We start from the raw sequence: 19,621 nt of genomic DNA on the forward strand, positions 1-19,621 counted from the left end.
GGATTACAGGCTTGAGCCACCGCGCCCGCCCTAATCAGATATCTTAAGCATTTGGCTGTTAAATAGAGTCTTGACCTAATACTTTATATTTGTTTTCTTGATTCAAATTGTTCATCAATGGGTACAGTATGTTTAGGAACTAATATAGTAACTGTCAACTCGGAGTGAATGTCATTTTTACTGACCATTAGTTTTGGCTATCTGTCTGAAGTTTATAAATTGAGAACTTTTGACATTACAAAAATCAGCTTTCAGTTTAGATGAGACTTAAAAAGAAATGCATTTTCCCTCTGATTCCAAAAGTAATATATGCCCACAGTTAAAATAATCAAATACTGTGCGAATGGTAAATTAGAAAAGAGATGGCAGTTCCCAGAGATAACCACTGTTTGGTATATTTTAGAAGTTTCTAAATACGTATATCAATCTATAACCATTTCTACTTGGTTTTTAAAGCTTTTCATTTTGAGAGAAATAGTAGTGTTTGTACAGAAATGCAACTTGTTTTATTAAGCTTGATGTATCTTAGATACTTTGTCATAATCAATATCGTATTGTAGGGCTAAATGATAATTTACTTAAAACCTAATTATGAGCCAGGCATGGTGGATCACACCATAATCTCAGTGCTTTGGGAAGCTGAAGCAGGAGGATTGCTTGAGGCCAGAAGTTCAAGAGCAGCCTGTGCAACATAGTGAGACCCTGTTTCTACAAAAAATAAAGTTAGCCAGATGTGGTGGCACATACCTGTAATCCCAGCTACTTGGGAGGCTAAAGTGGAAGGAAGGCTTGAGCCCAGGAACTTGAAGTTACAGTGAGCTGTGATTGCACCACTGGCCACTGTTCTCCAGCTTAGGTGACAGAGTGAGTCCTGTCGCTTAAAAAACCACCGAATTATGGCTATTTGGAGTGTTTCCTATTTTTTCTCTATTGGAAACAGTACTGCAGAGAAAGCTGTCTACATGTATCTTTGTGTGTTTTTATAGTGTTCCTGTAGAATAAATTCTTTGAAGTGGAATTGCTTAGTCAAAGATATTAGCTAACTTTTAAAAGATTATACCAGTTCTTTCTGTCACCCAGGCTGGAGTGCAGCGACACAATCTCGGCTCACTGCAACCTCTGCCTCCTGGCTTCAAGCGATTCTCTTGCCTCAGCCTCTCGAGTAGCTAGGATTACAGGTGCCCGCCACCACGCCTGGATAATTTTTTTTTTTTTTTGAGACAGTCTCGCTCTTTCGCCCAGGCCGCACTGCAGTGACTCTATCTTGGCTCACTGCAAGCTCTGCCTCCTGGGTTCATGCCATTCTCCTGCCTCAGCCTCCCGAGTAGCTGGGACTACAGGCACCTGCCACCGCACCTGGCTACTTTTTTGTATTTTTAGTAGACATGGGGTTTCACCGTGTTAGCCAGGATGGTCTCGATCTCCTGACCTTGTGATCTGCCCACCTCATCTTCCCGAAATGCTGGGATTACAGGCGTGAGCCACCACACCCAGCCTATACCAGTTCTTTTTATTTTTTATTTTTTTATTTTTTTTTTGAGACAGAGTCTCGCTCTGTCGCCCAGGCTGGAGTGCAGTGGCGCGATCTCGGCTCACTGCAGGCTCCGCCTCCAGGGTCCATGCCATTCTCCTGCCTCAGCCTGCCTAGTAACTGGGACTACAGGCGCCCGCCACCATGCCGGCTAATTTTTTGTGTTTCTAGTAGAGATGGGGTTTCACCATGTTAGCCAGGATGATCTCAATTTCCTGACCTTGTGATCCGCCGGCCTTGGCCTCCCAAAGTGCTGGGATTACAGGTGTGAGCCACCACACCCAGCCACCCGTTCTTTTTAACCAGTAGTGACCTTTTTTTAAAAAAAAATCTGGCCGGGCGCGGTGGCTCAAGCCTGTAATTCCAGCACTTTGGGAGGCCGAGACGGGTGGATCACGAGGTCAGGAGATCGAGACCATGCTGGCTAACACGGTGAAACCCTGTCTCTACTAAAAAATACAAAAAACTAGCCGGGCGAGGTGGTGGGCGCCTGTAATCCCAGCTACTCAGGAGGCTGAGGCAGGAGAATGGCGTCAACCTGGGAGGCGGAGTTTGCAGTGAGCTGAGATCCGGCCACTGCGCTCCAGCCTGGGCGACAGAGCCAGACTCAGTCTCAAAAAAAAAAAAAAAAAAAAAAAAAAATCTTTACGATCTCACACTAGGAAAATATATTTTTTAAAAATTTAAAATTATATTTATTTAATGAATAGAGATGAGGTCACTATGTTGCCCAGGCTGGTCTCAAACTCCTAAAGTTATCCTCCTGCGTCAGCTTCCTAAAGTGCTGGGATTACAGGTGTGAGCCACCATGCCCAGCCTAATTTTTTTATTTCTTTATTTCTTTTCTTTTCTTTTTTTTTTTTGTGTGACAGAGTTTCACTTTGTTGCCCAAGCTGGAGTGCAGTGGCATGATCTCAGCTCGCTGCAACCTCTGCCTCCTGGGCTCAAGCAATTCTCTTGCCTCAGCCTCCCAAGTAGCTAGGATTACAGGCACCGACCACCACGCCTGGCTAATTTTTGTATTTTTAGTAGAAATGGGCCAGGCTGGCCTCGAACTCCTGACCTCAAGTGATCCACCTGCCTCAGCTTCCCAAAGTTCTGGAATTACAGATGTGAGCCACTGTGCCCAGCTGATATATTTTTTTTTTCTTAAATCATTAGGGTATCAATCATCTTTTTGCTGCATTTATCTTTTTACATTTCTTCTGTGACATTCCCATTGCTGTTCCGTGATACATCGGTTGTGTTCATTTTTCTTACTGATTTATTTATGACTCGAATTTCTTGAGCTGGTTAATGAGAGGTACAGGAGTATAGTCATGAACAAAGTAGAAATGGTCCTTGTCATTGTGGAACTCTTACAGTATATTAGGGAAGATGTCATTAAGCAAATAGTTGCTATTTCTTTTTCTTTTTCTTTTTTCTTTTTTGAGACAGAGTCTGGCTCTCTTACCCAGGCTGGAGTACAGTGGCATGATCATGCCTCATTGCAACCTCCACCTTCCGGGCTTAAGCCATCCTCTCACCTCAGCCTTCAAAGTATCTGGGACTACAGGCAGACACCACCATGCATGGCTAATTTTTCTATTTTTTGTAGAGATGCGGTTTTACCATGTTGCTCAGGCTGGTCTCAAACTTCTGAGCTTAAGCCACCTGCCCCCCTTGGCTTCCCAAAGTGCTGGGATTACAGGCGTGAGTTACCACACCCGGGCCGATAGTTACTGTTTCCAAGTGTGCCAAGTGCTGTAAGGGAGAACTGTTGGCGAGGTTTGGACAATATGGGGACTAGGGAAGTGGGACAAGGGAAGGCTTCCTGGGGAAATGATGTCTATAGAGATTGAGGGATGGGTTGGAGAAGGCTAGGTGGGGGTTAATGGGAGAAAAAAGTAAGTTTCCCAAGGAGATGAAGCCTTCTGTAAAGACCACTGACAGGAGAGATCACTGAGTTTGAGGAACTGGAAGGAGGTTAGTGTGTCTGGAGTACAGTAATGAGAGCGAGAGCATAGTGTTAGGTGATACTGGAGAGGTTAGCAGGAGCCAGATCTGATCTTTATCTTAAGGACAGTGCAAAGCCACTGAAGAGTTTTAAAAGCAAGAGAGATACCATTTTTGTTTTTCAAAAGATAAATCTTCTAGAGCACTCCGAGCATGAGATAAGTACTTTCACTTAGAAATATTTAACTGTGTGATTGTCAGTGGTCTGGTTAAATATCTACCTCTTGGTAATTTTTAGTATCTCAAGAAAAAGGTGATTCATTTAATAGGTGGTGTTCATAGCCGGGCGCGGTGGCTCAAGCCTGTAATCCCAGCACTTTGGGAGGCCGAGACGGGCGGATCACGAGGTCAGGAGATCGAGACCATCCTGGCTAACACGGTGAAACCCCGTCTCTACTAAAAAATACAAAAAACTAGCCGGGCGAGGTGGCGGGCGCCTGTAGCCCCAGCTACTCGGGAGGCTGAGGCAGGAGAATGGCGTAAAACCGGGAGGCAGAGCTTGCAGTGAGCTGAGATCCGGCCACTGCACTCCAGCTTGGGAGAAAGAGCAAGACTCCGTCTCAAAAAAAAAAAAAAAAAAAAAGGTGGTGTTCATAAAACTGAGACATCTGACAAAAAATAGAATTGGAACACCATTCTCATCATTTTCCAAAATAATTTCCAAATGAATATAAAGGCTTAAATATATAAAGTAAATAATAACAGTCTCAGAATAATATTTAGATGACTATATAATCCAAGGGATGGAAAGACATTTTAAATCAAGATAAGAAACTCAGAAGATGTTGTATCAGAAGCTGTAGTAGGAACATATAAAAAAAGTTTTTTTTTTTTTTTTTTTTTTTGGAGACAGAGTCTCACTCTGTTGCCCAGGCTGGAGTGCAATGCCATGATCTTGGCCCAGGGCAACCTCTGCCTCCCAGGTTCAAGCGATTCTCCTGCCTCAGCCTCCTAAGTAGCTGGGATTATAGGTGCCCCACTACCACGCCTGGCTAATTTCTATATTTTTAGTAAAGAGGAGGTTTCACCGTATTTGGCCCACCTGGTCTTGAACCCCTGACCTGCCCATCTTGGCCTCCCAAAGTGAGCCACTGTGCCCGACCATAAAAAAATTTAAAACTTGTTTTTCTTTGAGACAGAGTCTCGCTTTGTCACCCAGGCTGGAGTGCAGTGGTGCGATCTCGGCTCACTGCAAGCTCCACCTCCCAGGTTCACGCCATTCTCCCGCCTCAGCCTCCCAAGTAGCTGGGACTACAGGCGCCCGCCCCCATGCCTGGCTAATTTTGTTTTTGTATTTTTTTTTTTTTTTTTTGAGATGGAGTCTCGCTCTGTCGCCCAGGCTGGAGTGCAGTGGCCGGATCTCAGCTCACTGCAAGCTCCACCTCCCGGGTTTACGCCATTCTCCTACCTCAGCCTCCCGAGTAGCTGGGACTACAAGCGCCCGCCACCTTGCCCGGCTAGTTTTTTATATTTTTTAGTAGAGACGGGGTTTCACCGGGTTAGCCAGGATGGTCTTGATGTCCTGACCTTGTGATCCGCCCGTCTCGGCCTCCCAAAGTGCTGGGATTACAGGCTTGAGCCACCGCGCCTGGCCGTTTTTGTATTTTTAGTAGAGATGGAGTTTCACCTTGTTAGCCAGGATGGTCTCGATTTCCTGACCATGTGATCCCCCTGCCTCGGCCACCCAAAGTGCTGAGATTACAGGCATGAGCCACCGCACCAGGCCTCAAACATTATTTTGAGAAAAAGAAGCGTGCCATATACTGCTACAGTATAATTCTGTTTTTGTGAATTTTGGGAAGAGTCAGAAGTCAGCTAGGGTGATAGAAATCAGAACAGAGGTTGCCTCTTGGTCCCAGGGACTGATGGGAAAGGGGCATGAGAGAACTTTTTGGGGTGATGGAATTGTTATGTATTTTGATTGGCAGGGTAGATACATAGGTGTAACATTTGTCACAACACATTGAACTGTGCATTTATTTTTTTTTTTTTTTTTTTTTTTGAGACGGAGTCTTGCTCTGTCGCCGGGGCTGGAGTGCAGTGGCCGGATCTCAGCTCACTGCAAGCTCCGCCTCCCGAGTTCACGCCATTCTCCTGCCTCAGCCTCCCGAGTAGCTGGGACTACAGACGCCCGCCACCTCGCCCGGCTAGTTTTTTGTATTTTTTTAGTAGAGACGGGGTTTCACAGTGTTCGCCAGGATGGTCTCGATCTCCTGACCTCGTGATCCGCCCGTCTCGGCCTCCCAAAGTGCTGGGATTACAGGCTTGAGCCACCGCGCCCGGCCTGTGCATTTATTTTTATTTTGAAATACTTATTTAGAAATGGGGTCTTACTCTGTTATTCAGGCTGGAGTGCATTTCTTCTGTGGCGCCGTCATATCTCCTTGCAGCCTCTAACTCCTGGGCTCAAATGATCTTCCTGCCTTTGCCTCCTGAGTAGCTGGGATTACAGGCCTGAGCCACCATGCTCAGTGTATACCATTATTAAAAAGAAAGAGTTATTTATATCTGGGTGAGAAAGAATGGTGGTATCAATGGAGACAGAGGCCTGGACAGATTGGTGAGATGTTTAGGAGATAGAATTGATGGGACTTGGGCACTTGGACTGTAGGAGATAAACAAGAGGGAATCAGAGTTGATAGCTCTTTGTCATGTTTTGATATATTTTTCCCATTTTGTGTGGTATTTTGGGGGAGTCTTATTTTAGCCTTTTTTTTTGAGATGGAGTCTTACTGTGTTGCCCAGGCTGGAATGCAGTGGCACAATCTCAGCTCACTTCAGCCTCTGCCTCTCAGGTTCAAGTGATTCTGCCTCAGCTTCCCCGGTAGCTGGGATTATAGGCGACTACCACCACACCCAGCTAATTTTTGTATTTTTAGTAGAGACAGGGTTTCACCATGCTGGCCAGCCTGCTCTCGAGCTGCTGACCTCAGGTGATCCACCTGCCTCAGCCTCCCAAAGTGGTGGGATTACAGGCGTGAGCCACCGCACCTGGCCTAGCCTCTTTTTTTTTTTTTTTTTTTTTTTTTTTGAGATACAGTGTTGTTCTGTTGCCCAGTCTGGAATAAAGTGGTATGATATCAGCTCACTGCAACCTCCGCTTCCTGGGTTCAAGCAACTCTCCTGCCTCAGCCTCCTGAGTAGCTGGGATTACAGGCACCCGCCACCAAGCCCAGCTAATTTTTTGTGTTTTTAGTAGAGACAGGGTTTCACCATCTTGGCCAGGCTGGTCTTGAACTCCTGACCTCGTGATCCACTTGCCTCGGCCTCCCAAAGTGCTGGGATTACAGGCGTAAGCCACAGTGCTCCGCCTGTCTCTTTTTAATATATAGAAGTTCTACATGGTGAAATTTATCCAACCTGTTCTTTAATGACCCCTAGGTTTCATATTATAGAAGATTTCTTTACCCTGAGCTTATGAAAATGATTCTCCATGTTTTCATCTAGTACTTAGGGTTTCATTTTTTCATATTTATATTTTTGATCTCTGGAACTTAATTATATACAAAGGGATAATGTAGGGATTCAACTTATTATCCAGAAAGCCCAACCAGCTATCCCAGACTCTTAACCTGTTTTTGAGGATATCTACAGAAGAAGTCTTCTGTAAGACTGTTAAAAAGAGTTAGGACTTAGGGAATTTGAAGAATTGTAGCAAATCAGGGTCAGAGTAGGTGAGTATCAATCAATTTATAAATTATTTATAAATCAGTATTATATATTCTGAATGTTTTTGCAGCCTTTGGTGTAATTAGTGTTACTGAGATACACATTGAGGGAGAGTTTTTCCACAAACCTATGTTGGTTTGTGTTAGAGAAGGAAGCTAGAACTGGCCTTCTTTTTGTGCGCTTTTTTTTTTTTTTTTTTTGAGATGGGGTCTCACCCTGTTGCCTAGGCTAGAGTGCAGTGGCACAATCTCGGCTCACTGCAACCTTCGTCTCCTGGGTTCAAGCAAGCAATTCTCCCTCAGCCTTCCGAGGATTACAGGCATGCACCACCACACCCGGCTAATTTTTGTATTTTTAGTAGAGACGAGTTTCACCGTGTTGGCCAGGCTGGTCTCAAACTCCTGACCTCAGGTGATTCGCCTGCCTTGGCCTCTCAGAGTGCCGGGATTACAGGCGTGAGCCACCATTCCCGGCCAGAATTGGCTTTCTTTTTTTTTTTTTTTTTTGAGACAGAGTCTCGCTCTGTCACCCAGGCTGGATCGCAGTGGCTAGATCTCGGCTCACTACAAGCTCCGCCTCCCAGGTTTATGCCATTCTCCTGCCTCAGCCTCCCGAGTAGCTGGGACTACAGGCGCCAACCACCTCGCCCGGCTAGTTTTTTGTATTTTTAGTAGAGACGGAGTTTCACCGTGTTAGCCAGGATGGTCTTGATCTCCTGACCTCGTGATCCGCCCGTCTCGGCCTCCCAAAGTGCTGGGATTACAGGCTTGAGCCACCGCGCCCGCGGCTTTCTTTTTTTTTTTTTTTTTTTTTTGAGACAGAGTCTCGCTCTGTCACCCAGGCTGGAGTGCAGTGGCTAGATCTCGGCTCACTACAAGCTCCGCCTCCCAGGTTTATGCCATTCTCCTGCCTCAGCCTCCCGAGTAGCTGGGACTACAGGCGCCAACCACCTCGCCCGGCTAGTTTTTTGTATTTTTTAGTAGAGACGGAGTTTCACCGTGTTAGCCAGGATGGTCTTGATCTCCTGACCTCGTGATCCGCCCGTCTCGGCCTCCCAAAGTGCTGGGATTACAGGCTTGAGCCACCGCGCCCGGCCTAGAATTGGCTTTCATATATTGTATTTTGCATCTCTAAGTTTTGTAGAACTTGATTTGCTATGGTGTCAATGTTCATGTCCCTCCAAAATTCATGTGTTGAAATCCTATCCCCCGTCGGGCGCGGTGGCTCACGCCTGTAATCCTAGCACTTTGGGAGGCCGAGACTGGCGGATCACGAGGTCAGGAGATCGAGACCATCCTGACTAACACGGTGAAACCCTGTCTCTACTAAAAATACAAAAATTAGCCAGCCGCGGTGGCAGGCACCTGTAGTCCCAGCTACACGGGAGTCTGAGGCAGGAGAACGGCATGAACCCGGGAGGTGGAGCTTGCAGTGAGTGGAGATCGTGCCGCTGCACTCCAGCCTGGGCGACAGAGCAAGACTCCCTCTCAAAAAAAAAAAAAAAAAAAGAAATCCTATCCCTCAAGGTGATGGTATTAGGAGGTGGGGCCTCATTAGATCATGAGGGTGGAGGTTTCATGAATGAGATATTAGTGCCTTTATAAGAGACCACAGAGGGAGCTCCCTTGTTCCTTCAGCTATGTGAGCTTATTGTGAGAAGATGGCTGTCTGAACCAGAAGTAGGCCTTCACCAGACACCAGATTTACCTGTGCCTTGATGGACTTCCCAGCCTCCAGAATTGTGAGAAGTACATTTCTGTTTTCAACCCCCAGTATATGGTAGTTTGTTATGAAAATTTAGCAGCCTAAATGGACTAAGAAATGACGTAAGAGGAAGAGCCATAGATGTGAATAAGGAAACGTGGGCTTAGAGTACTGTTACTAGCAAACTCAGCTTAGGATCTTGAGCAAACCACTTTTTCCATGTTAACACTACCCTCTCACCAAAGTATGGATGATGATTCCAACCCTACTTAGTCATGCTGTGAGACAGTCTAGTACCAGGTAACCCCAAGGGAAATAAGCCCAAGGATTGTAGGAATGTTTCTTTCCTCTTTTCCTGTGAGATAAACCACAGAAGTTGCCTGAGGAGTGGAGAATGAATTAAGAATATAGCAGAGAGATGTGAGGATTTGGGTTTTAGTAACCAGGAGTTAGGCCAGATGCAGTGGCTCATGCTTGTAATCGCAGCACTTTGGGAGTTTAAGATGGGCAGATCGCTTGAGTCCAGGAGTTTGGGACCAGCCTGGACAACGTGGCAAAACCCCGTCTCTAGAAAAACTACATAAAAATTAGCTGGGCGTGGTGGTACGCACCTGTAGTCCTAGCTACTCGGGGGCGCTGAAGCAGGAGACTTGCTTGAAACCTGGAGGCGGAGGTTGCAGTGAGCCAGCATCACATCACTGAATTGCAGCCTGGGTAATAGAGCAGGACCTTGTCTAAAAAAAAAAAAAAAAAAAAAAAAGGAAAAGAAAAAAATATCATTTTAAAATAAAAAAGAAACCAGGAATTTTTCTTTGAATTGTCTGGCTTGTCATTTCCTTCTTTTCTGTTGCTTTGTGTCATGCTGCCATTGTCTTTACTTCTGCTTCTAGGCGTCTGAATTTACTTGAGAGAACCACCTACTCATGTTATTTTGACTTTTAAAAAGAATTTATTGTTTTTTTAAATTACAAAAGTAAATGAGTTTCAGTATAAAAACACTTAAAATAGTCTAGCAATATATGAAGTAAAAAAGAGATGCCCTCTTCTTTTTTGTTTTTGAGACAGAGTCTCGCTCTGTCATGTTCTGTCGCCCAGGCGGGAGTGCAGTGGTGATCTCGGCTCACACTGTAAGCTCCACCTCCGGGGTTCACGCCATTCTCCTGCCTCAGCCTCCTGAGTAGCTGGGACTACAGGCGCCCGCCACGATGCCTGGCTAATTTTTTTGTATTTTTAGTAGAGACGGGGTTTCACCGTGTTAGCCAGGATGGCCTTGATCTCCTGACTTTGTGGTTCACCTGCCTCAGCCTCCCAAAGTGCTGGGATTACAGGCGTGAGCCACCGCCTATGCTTTTTTTTTTTTTTTTGAGATGAGTCTTGCTCTGTCACCCAGGCTGGAGTGCAGTGGTGCGATCTTGGCTCACTGCAACCTCTGCCTCCTGGATTCAAGTGATTCTCCTGCCTCAGTCTCCCAGGCAGCTGGGACTATAGGTGCACGCCACCCCACCCAGCTAATTTTTGTATTAAAAAAAATTTTGTTTTGAGATGGAGTCTCGTTCTGTCGCCAGGCTGGAGTGCAGTGGTGCGATCTTGGTTCACTGCAATCTCTGTCTCCTGGGTTCAAGCGATTCTCCTGCCTCTGCCTCCAGAGTAGCTGGGACTACAGGCACGTGCCACCACGCCCAGCTAATTTTTGTATTTTTAGTAGGGATGGAGTTTCACTGTATTGGCCAGGCTGATCTTAAACTCCTGACGTCGTGGTCTTGAACTCCTGACGTCCTGATCCACCTGCCTCGGCCTCCCAAAGTGCTGAGATTACAGGTGTGAGGTACCACAGCCGGCTGAGATGCCCTCTTCTTATACCTCTTTATTTCCTCTTTCCAGAAGAAAATACTGTTTTGTGTCCTTCAAGACTTTTTTATTTTTATTATTTATTTATTTTGTGATGGAGTCTCATTCTGTTGCCTAGGCTGAAGTACAGTGGCGTGATCTCAGCTCACTGCAGCCCACCTCCCAGGCTCAAGTGATTCTCATGCCTCAGCCTCTGGAGTAGCTGGGATTGCAGGCATGCACCACTGTGCCCGGCTAATTTTTTTGTATTTTTAGTAGAGATGGTGTTTCACCATGTTGGCCAGGCTGGTCTTGAACTCCTGACCTCAGGTGATCTGCCCACCTTGACCTCCCAAAGTGCTGGGATTACAGGCGTGAGCCACTGTGACCGGCCAAATTTTTTTTTTTCCTGAGACAAAGTCTCACTCTATTGCCCAGGCTGGAGTGCAGTGGTGCAATCTCGGCTCACTGCAACCTCTGCCTCCTGGGTTCAAGTGATTCTCGTGCCTCAGCCTCCCAAGTAGCTGGGATTACAGGCACTGGCCACCACGCCCGGCTAATTTTTTTTTTTTGGTATTTTTATTAGAGACAGGGTTTCACCATGTTAGCCAAGCTGATCTCGAACTCTCTAGCTTAGGTGATCCACCTGTCTCAGCCTCCCAAAGTGCTGGGATTACAGGCGTGAGCCACTGTGCCCAGCCATTTTTTAATTGTTAGTAGAGATGAGTTCTCCATGTGTTGCCTAGGCTAGTCTTGAACTCTTGGGCTGAAGTGATCCTGCCACCTTGGCCTTCCACAGTGTTGGGATTATAGGTATGAGCCACTGCAGCCAGCCCAAAAGCTATGTGTATGTTTGTGTGTGTGTGTATTTTTTTGAGACGGAGTCTGGCTTTGTCGCCCAGGCTGGAGTGCAGTGACACAATCTTGGCTCACTACAAGCTCCGCCTCCTGGGTTCACGCCATTCTCCTGCCTCAGCCTCCCAAGTAGCTGGGACTACAGTTGTCTGCCACCACGCCCGGCTCATTTTTTGTATTTTTAGTAGAGACAGGGTTTCACTGTGTTAGGATGGTTTCGATCTCCTGACCTTGTGATCTGCTTGCCTCGGCCTCCCAAAGTGCTGGGATTACAGGCGTGAGCCACCGTGCCTGGCCAAAAGCTATATTTTGAATCACATTTGCACACTGGCTCAAGTTAAGCCACAGGGAAGTTCAATCTGAAATTTAGTTACCGTTATAAAAATTGCCATTTTTTAATAAATAGCATTTATATGCCATTTTTTATATAAGAGCCAGCTAATCAATATTTGAGTTACTTAATTAACAGCAGACTTGGAATTATATGGATTTGAGAGACTTTTTAAGAGCCCTCAATTCATTTCCTCAACATTTTGGAACATGTGTTGATAATGTGATAAAATATTTCCCTTTGCCAACAATTGCTGAAAATGCGATTGCCCCAAATAAGCATAAAAAGCAGAAAAACAAAAAACCAGACATCCTGAGTAATATATTCCAGAAATCAGATTGTGCATTTAGTGTTGCTAGGGAGGATTATGCCATTTTGCTGCTCCAAATCATAAACTTTTCATCGAGGAAGTGTTTCCCCAAGGACCAAAGAATCCTTCCTTTTTCCCCATTGTAAGTTTACCATGCTTTTTGTCCTAGATCTGTTGTTTTAGGTCAATCATAACCAAAAGATGAATGTTTATGTAGTTATTTCTGCAAACAAAATTTTACTTGTTGATGACTACATTAGTGTTACTAAAACTTGATTTGGCTTTGTAGAGGAGATATATCATTGTGTTGCGAATTTTAATTTCACCTTCTAATAGATTTTGTGGTTTCATTTTACCAGTTTTAATAATGAACAAGTGTGGTATTTTTAACTGTCATACTTAAATTTTGTGTTTAATTTTTCTCTAAATTATATTTAATATGTTTACTTTTCAGGAATTACCCAACTCTGTCTTTTTGGTGATGGAGGTAGGTAGTATACAAACTTCTGTTTATTTCCAATTTCTTTTTTTTTTTTTAGATTCTAGCATAAATCTTCATATTTCAAATCGCTTTTGATTAATATGAACTTTCAGATTGACAGTAGATAAATTATTTGAATGTTTGTGTTAATAAAGTTGATTCGGTGATCTAGATTCTACTCAAGGAATATAAAATTTTAAAAATTTTGAATCTATAATGTTTTTAGGCTATATTTACATGACATTATATACAAATGATTTTTTAATCACAATTGAGAATGGATTGAATTAATCTTGAATCACTGTGTTTATTTTCATTACTTTCTCTTTTCTGTGTTAGTATTACAGTGGTGGAGACCTCGCAGATTATTTGCAAGGTAACTGTGTGTGTCAGTGTTCAATAAAGATAGTGCTGCAGCCTGTTTAATTCTAAGAGGTACTTTTGAAATACACTACCCATTTTCTGCTCTTGTATAGAAACATTCAGTAAATATTTGTGTATTTGTTTGACTTGTGATCACTTTGCAGACCAGTTGTTGTCTGTGGTTTTGTTCCTAAGCTTTACTTGTATATAAGTATTTACCTTTTTGTGTGTCTCTCTCTGACAGTGTTTGAGAGATGGTCCTATCCCCAGGAGAGGAGAAACCCGATAGAATTCCTCTCCTTCAAAAGGCTTCACTGAGTTGTAGTCCTTTTCATTTCTTTCAAAATAAAAAAAATTATAGTGGAAAAATGTATCCAAGAATGTATTTGTGTGAACATTTCTTGTAATTAAAAAAAGGCAACAAAAAACATTATAAGGCATTAAAGGTAACATTGAAATTATTTTGTGGTACAGAAGTAAGATTTTAGTATTAGATGGTGCTTGAAATTTTGAACCCAAAATGCATACATGTAGGATATGAAGCATTCAGATCAAATTGTGTGCCTCCAGAGTATTTTCTTTTTCTTTCCTTTTTTTTTTTTTGGAGATGAAGTCTTGCTCTGTCGCCCAGGCTGGAGTGCAGTGGTGCATTCTCAGCTCACTGCAACCTCCTCCTCCTGGGTTCAAGTGATTCTCCTGCCTCAGCCTCCCGAGTAGCTGGGATTACAGGTGCATGCCACCACGCCCAGCTAATTTTTGTATTTTTAGTAGAGACGGGGTTTCACCATGTTGATCAGGCTGGTCCCAAACTCCTGACCTCGTGATCCGCCGGCCTAGGCCTCCCAAAGTGCTGTGATTATAGGGTGAGCTGCCACACCTGGCCAGTGAAGCCAGTACCTACTTGTTCACCCCTTAAAAGATGTAAGGGGAATATGCAAAAAGACAGTAAAAGGTTAACACATTCAACCTATAAATAGATTATCCTCCTGAGTGCGGTGGCTCACGCCTATAATCCCAGCACTTTGGGAGGCCGAGGCGGGTGGATCACCTGAGGTCGGGAGTTCGAGACCAGCCTGACCAACATGGAGAAAACTCATCTCTACTAAGAATACAAAAGTAGCTGGGGGTGGTGGCACATGCCTGTGATCCCAGCTACTTGGGAGGCTGAGGCAGAAGAATCACTTGAACCCAGGAGGTGGAAGTTGCAGTGAGCCGAGATCACGACATTGCACTCCAGCCTGGGCAACAAGATAGAAGCTCCCATCTCAGAAAAAAAAAATAGATTACTGCAGTTGATGGTAAAGCACTGTGGACAATTTACAAAATATAACATAGATATATAGGATAATATAGAATATTGCTAACATTCAGAAGCTGTGTAGAGAAAAATGTAAAGAATACTGGTACTTGCACCCGCTACCACCATTTACAAGGGAATTATAGGCTAGGCATGGTGGCTCACACGTGTAATCCCAGCACTTTGGGAGGCCAATGTGGGTGGATCACTTGAGGCCAGGAGTTTGAGACCAGCCTGTTCAACATGGTGAAACCCTGTCTCTACTAAAAATATAAAACGTAGCTGGGCATGGTGGTGCATGCCTGTAGTCCTAGCTGCTTGGGAGGCTGAGGCAGGAGAATCTCTTGGACCTGGGTGGCGGAGGTTGCAGTGAGCTGAGATCAAGCCATTTTACTCCAGCCTGGGCTACAGAGCAAGACTCTGTCTCAAAAAAAACCCCAAAAAATAGAAGAAAGAAATTATAAATACAGTTGAAGCTCCCTGTAAGCCCTTCTGCAGTCCCATTCCTGTCCTTTCCCTAGAGGCAGCCATTGTCCTGAATTTGGTAGTTTAAAAAAAAAAAAAACTGTCAGTTTAGTAAACACATTTCAAAATGTTATTCGTAGATAGAACGCAGTGAGACAGACACTTTCATTCACTGCTGTTGGAAAGGAGTTAAGGTGGAAAGCACCCTGCTCTGCCTTTCTTCATGTCCTTGGTGTTCCTGATGAAGCGCTTTTCTACTTGGGGTCAGACTGAGTGACATCAGCTTACAGGCCTCATTAACATGTCAGTTGACACCAGCTTACAGCCCTCATTAGAATACCAGTATTTTTTTGAGTCCTGTGGGTCATGCCTGTAATCCCAGCACTTTGGGAGGCCCAGACGGGCAGATCACGAGGTCAGGAGATCGAGACCATCCTGACTGACATGGTGAAACCCCATCTCTACTAAAAATACAAAAAATTAGCCAGGCGTTATGGCGGGCGCCTGTAGTCCCAGCTACTCGGGAGGGAGAGGCAGGAGAATGACGTGAACCCGGGAGGCGGAGCTTGCAGTGTGCTGAGATCATGCCACTGCACTCTAGCCTGGGTGACAGAGCAAGACTCCGTCTCAGAAAACAAAAAAAGAATATCAGTTTTTTATTTTCTAGAGATCATGTTGTTAAAAAAAAGGAGAGAATATGAGTCTCATTAGCAACTATTATTCACCCGTAGAAGCACTATTAAAACAGTTTTGTTGAACTCTTGTGTTTGATACTCGAAAGCAATATTGTTAGGAGACTCAATAGTGAAGAGCTTAAGAGCTTGAATGTTGGAGTCAGTCAGGCAAGCATGGTTCTAGCACCAGTGTTTACTCATACTGCTGTATGATTTTGGTTTTATAACTTCTCCCTGGTCTTTCTCTGTCACAGTCTGTAAGGGAATCCCTTGTAGTATGAAAGCACTTTAAAGACACGTGAAAGAAATTCTGGTCCTTAGAGGAATTATTGAGAGCTGCACTGTCCAATATAGTAGCCACTGACCACATTGGCCTCTTGAAATGTGGCTAGTCAGAATCAAGATGTGCTATAAGTGTAAAATGCACAACGGAATTTGAATACTTCATCAGAAGGAAAGAATGATTAAATCTCATTAATTTAAAAATATTTATTACGAGTTGAAATGGTAATATTTTGGATATATTGAGTTAAGTATATTAATTATATCTCTTTCTTTTCACCTTTTAAAATCTGACCACAAGAAAATGGAAAGTTTGATGTGTGGCCACTTTAATATTCATGTTGGAGAGCACTGGTCTAGAAGGTCTGGAATGTCTAGAAGGTTGAATACCATTGTGTCACAATAGGATCATTTAGTCCTTTAATTTGCTCTTTGAAACAAACACCTTTTACATTTTCTTTCTTTCTTTTTTTTCTTTTTGAGACAAGAGTCTCACTCCATCGCCCAGGCGGGAGTGCAGTGGTGTGATCTCGGCTCACTGCAACCTCTGCTACATGGGTTCAAGCCATTCTCCTGCCTCCGCCTCCCAAGTATGCTACAGGCACCTGCCACTGTGCCTGGCTAATTTTGTATTTTTAGTAGAGATGGGGTTTCGCCATGTTAGCCAGGCTGGTCTTGAACTCCTGACCTCAGGCGATCCACCCTCCTCGGCCTCCCAAAGTGTTGGGAATACAGGCGTGAGCTGTCGTGCCCAGCCAAAATGAATTTTAAATATACCATCCATTTCAGTTGTCACAATGTAATTTAAGTAAAACATTACAAAAATAAAGTTCTAGTTGTTGATTTGACCTCCCCACTATTATGCAATAATATATATATTAGCATCTGCAAGAAAGTAGATCTGGAAAAATGCACATCAAATTTTTAACAGTGTTCATCTCCAAAGGATGATTTTTTTTTTTTTTTTTTTTTGAGATGGAGTCTTGCTTTATTGCCCAGGCTGGAGTGCAGTGGCAGGATCTCAGTTCATTGCAAGCTCCACCTCCCGGGTTCAGACTATTCTCCTGTCTCAGCTTCCCGAGTAGCTGGGACTACAGGTGTGCACCACCATGCTGAGCTAATTTTTGTATTTTTAGTAGAGACAGCATTTCACCGTGTTGGCCAGGCTGGTCTCAAACTCCTGACCTCATGATCCACCTGCCTTGGCCTCCCAAAGTGCTGGGATTACAGGTGTGAGCCACCGCACCCAGCCCCCCGAAAATTTTTTTAATTTTAATTTTATTTATTAATTTTTGAGGTGGCATCTGTGTAGTCCAAGCTGGAGTGCAGTGGCATGATCTCGGCTCACTGCAACTTCTGCCTCCCAGGCTCAAGCGATTCTCGTGCCTCAGCCTCCCAAGTAGCTGGACTGTAGATGTGTGCCACCATGCCTGGCTAATTTTTTGCATTTTAGTAGAGGTGGGGTTTCATCATGTTACCCAGGGTGGTCTCAGACTCCTGAGCTCAGGTGATTCGCTCACATTGGCCTCCCAAAGTGCTGGGGTTACAGGTGTGAGCCACCATACCCAGCCTTAATTTTTAATTTTTTTGTAGAGGCAGAGTCTTACCATGTTGCCTAGGCTGGTCTCAAACTCCTGGGCTCAAGCAATCCCTCTGCCATGGCCTCCCAAAGTGCTGGGATTACAAGCATGAGCCACACACTGGGCCATATTTGATAATTTTTAAATCATAAAGTTTTCTTTTATTTGAAGATGTTAAGGACATGTAAAACTTGACAGGTCATTAAAATGATTTTAAAACCATAATATTTCACTTGTTCCAAGTATTAATGTTATTTCTCTCTTATTTACAAATGGAAAGGTTATATAGAACATATTCTAAGAATTACATGGACAGACATGCATCAGATAATTTAAATAGGTACATGGATGCTAAATCCTCAGTGGAGGTAAGGAATTACACTTGTGACTTTTAGACTCATTGTAATAAGCTTATTTGCATACTTATTACATTGAAATATGTGCAAAGCCCTTTTCTAAAGATTTCATAATTTTTTTCTTTTCTTTTTTTTCTTTTTTTTTTTTTTGAGATGGAGTCTTGCTCTGTCACCCAGGCTGGAGTGCAGTGGCGCGATCTCGGCTCACTGCAAGGTCCGCCTCCCAGGTTCACGCCATTCTTCTGTCTCAGCCTCCCGAGAAGCTGCGACTACAGGCGCCCACCAGCAAGCCCAGCTAATATTTTTGTATTATTAGTAGAGACGGGGTTTCACCGTGTTAGCCAGGATGGTCTCGATCTCCTGACCTCGTGATCCACGCGTCTCGGCCTCCCAGAGTGCTGGGATTACAGGCTTGAGCCACCGCGCCTGGCCAGAACATATTCTAAGAATTACGTGGATAGACATGCATCACAGATAATTTAAATAGGTACATGGATACTAAATCCTCAGTGGAGATAAGGAATTACACTTGTGACTTTTAGACTCATTGTAATAAGCTTATTTGCATACTTACTACATTGAAATATTATGTGCAAAGCCCTTTTCTAAAGATTTCATAATTTTTTTCTTTTCTTTTTTTTTTTTTTTTTTGAGATGGAGTCTTGCTCTGTCACCCAGGCTGGCGTGCAGGGCGCCATCTCGGCTCACTGCAAGCTCTGCCTCCCGGGTTCACGCCATTCTCCTGCCTCAGCCTCCCGAGAAGCTGCAACTACAGGCGCCCACCACCAAGCCCGGCTAATATTTTTGTATTTTTAGTAGAGACGGGGGTCTCACCGCGTTAGCCAGGATGGTCTCGATCTCCAGACCTCGTGATCCACCTGCCTTGGCCTCCCAAAGTACTGGGATTACAGGCGTGAGCCACCGTGCCTGGCTTCTTTTTAATGTAAATATTTTTTGCTAATCTTCTCTGTACAAATTTTATTATATGTGCTGCTGAAACGAGCAGAAGTTTTCATTATTAAATGGGTTTTATTTAATCATCATGTCAACCTCATGTAGTCTCATCAACTTTTATACATGAGGAAAGTGGGCACAGAGGGATCGTCTTTAGGGTAACACATTCAGTGGAAGACCTAGGAGTTGAACAAAGGCAGCCAGACTCCAAATCAAGCTGTTAACCACAATGTGCTCAGGCATACACAGAAATACTGTAGAATTTACTGAATAGGCTGGTCACGATGTTTCTCACTGTAATCCCAGCACTGTGGGTGGCCGAGGCGAGTGGATCACTTAGGTCAGGAGTTCAAGACCAGCCTGGCCAACATGGCAAAACCCTGTCTCTACAAAAATAGAAAAATTAGTTGGGCATGGTGAAACATGCCTGTAGTCCCAGCTACTCGGGAGGCTGAAGCAGGAGAATCTCTTGAACCCAGGAGGCGGAGCTTGCAGTAAGCCGAGATTGTGCCACTGCACTCCAGCCTGGGGGACAGAGTGAAACTCTGTCTCAAAAAAAAAAAATTTACTGAATAATGACTCACTACTTTCAAATAATGTTCATATCACCTCTTTATAGTGGTGAAATAGGTTAAAACATTTATTCTTAGGTATCTTTAGTTATGAAAGATATTCTAGTGGAATGGGGGATATGGGAGATAAAAGGACAGAGTGGATACAGTAACACAGATTCCTCACAGGTACAGGTAGCAGTAGTATCCAGGTCCCTCTGGTCAAAGATTTTACTTGTTTGTAACTTGTGTTCACATAATGGTTGGAATTAATATGGACACTTATTCCAGATATTTGACTGATATGAAGGGGAACTTAGCTTTTGGCTTGTAAAGGACATTCGTATTTATTGAGTACCTATGGTGTTCAGAGTCATGTGGGCACCATCAGCAGTA

The 19,621-nt window shown here is 44.0% G+C and overlaps 1 protein-coding gene across 1 annotated transcript in view; it reads left to right on the forward strand.

Annotated features, from left to right (window-relative positions):
* Positions 1-12,674: 12,674 nt before the first annotated feature.
* Positions 12,675-19,621, forward strand: part of ULK2 (unc-51 like autophagy activating kinase 2) — an 89,805-nt gene continuing 82,858 nt past the window's right edge. The window contains exons 1-2 of the mRNA XM_033189792.1: positions 12,675-12,709; positions 13,043-13,079. The gene's annotated coding sequence lies outside the window, so the exon portion shown is untranslated. The remainder of the gene's footprint in view (positions 12,710-13,042; positions 13,080-19,621) is intronic.

This window comes from Trachypithecus francoisi, unplaced genomic scaffold, assembly GCF_009764315.1.
Source record: "Trachypithecus francoisi isolate TF-2019V2 unplaced genomic scaffold, Tfra_2.0 Contig00159, whole genome shotgun sequence".
NCBI classification, from domain to species: domain Eukaryota; kingdom Metazoa; phylum Chordata; class Mammalia; order Primates; family Cercopithecidae; genus Trachypithecus; species Trachypithecus francoisi.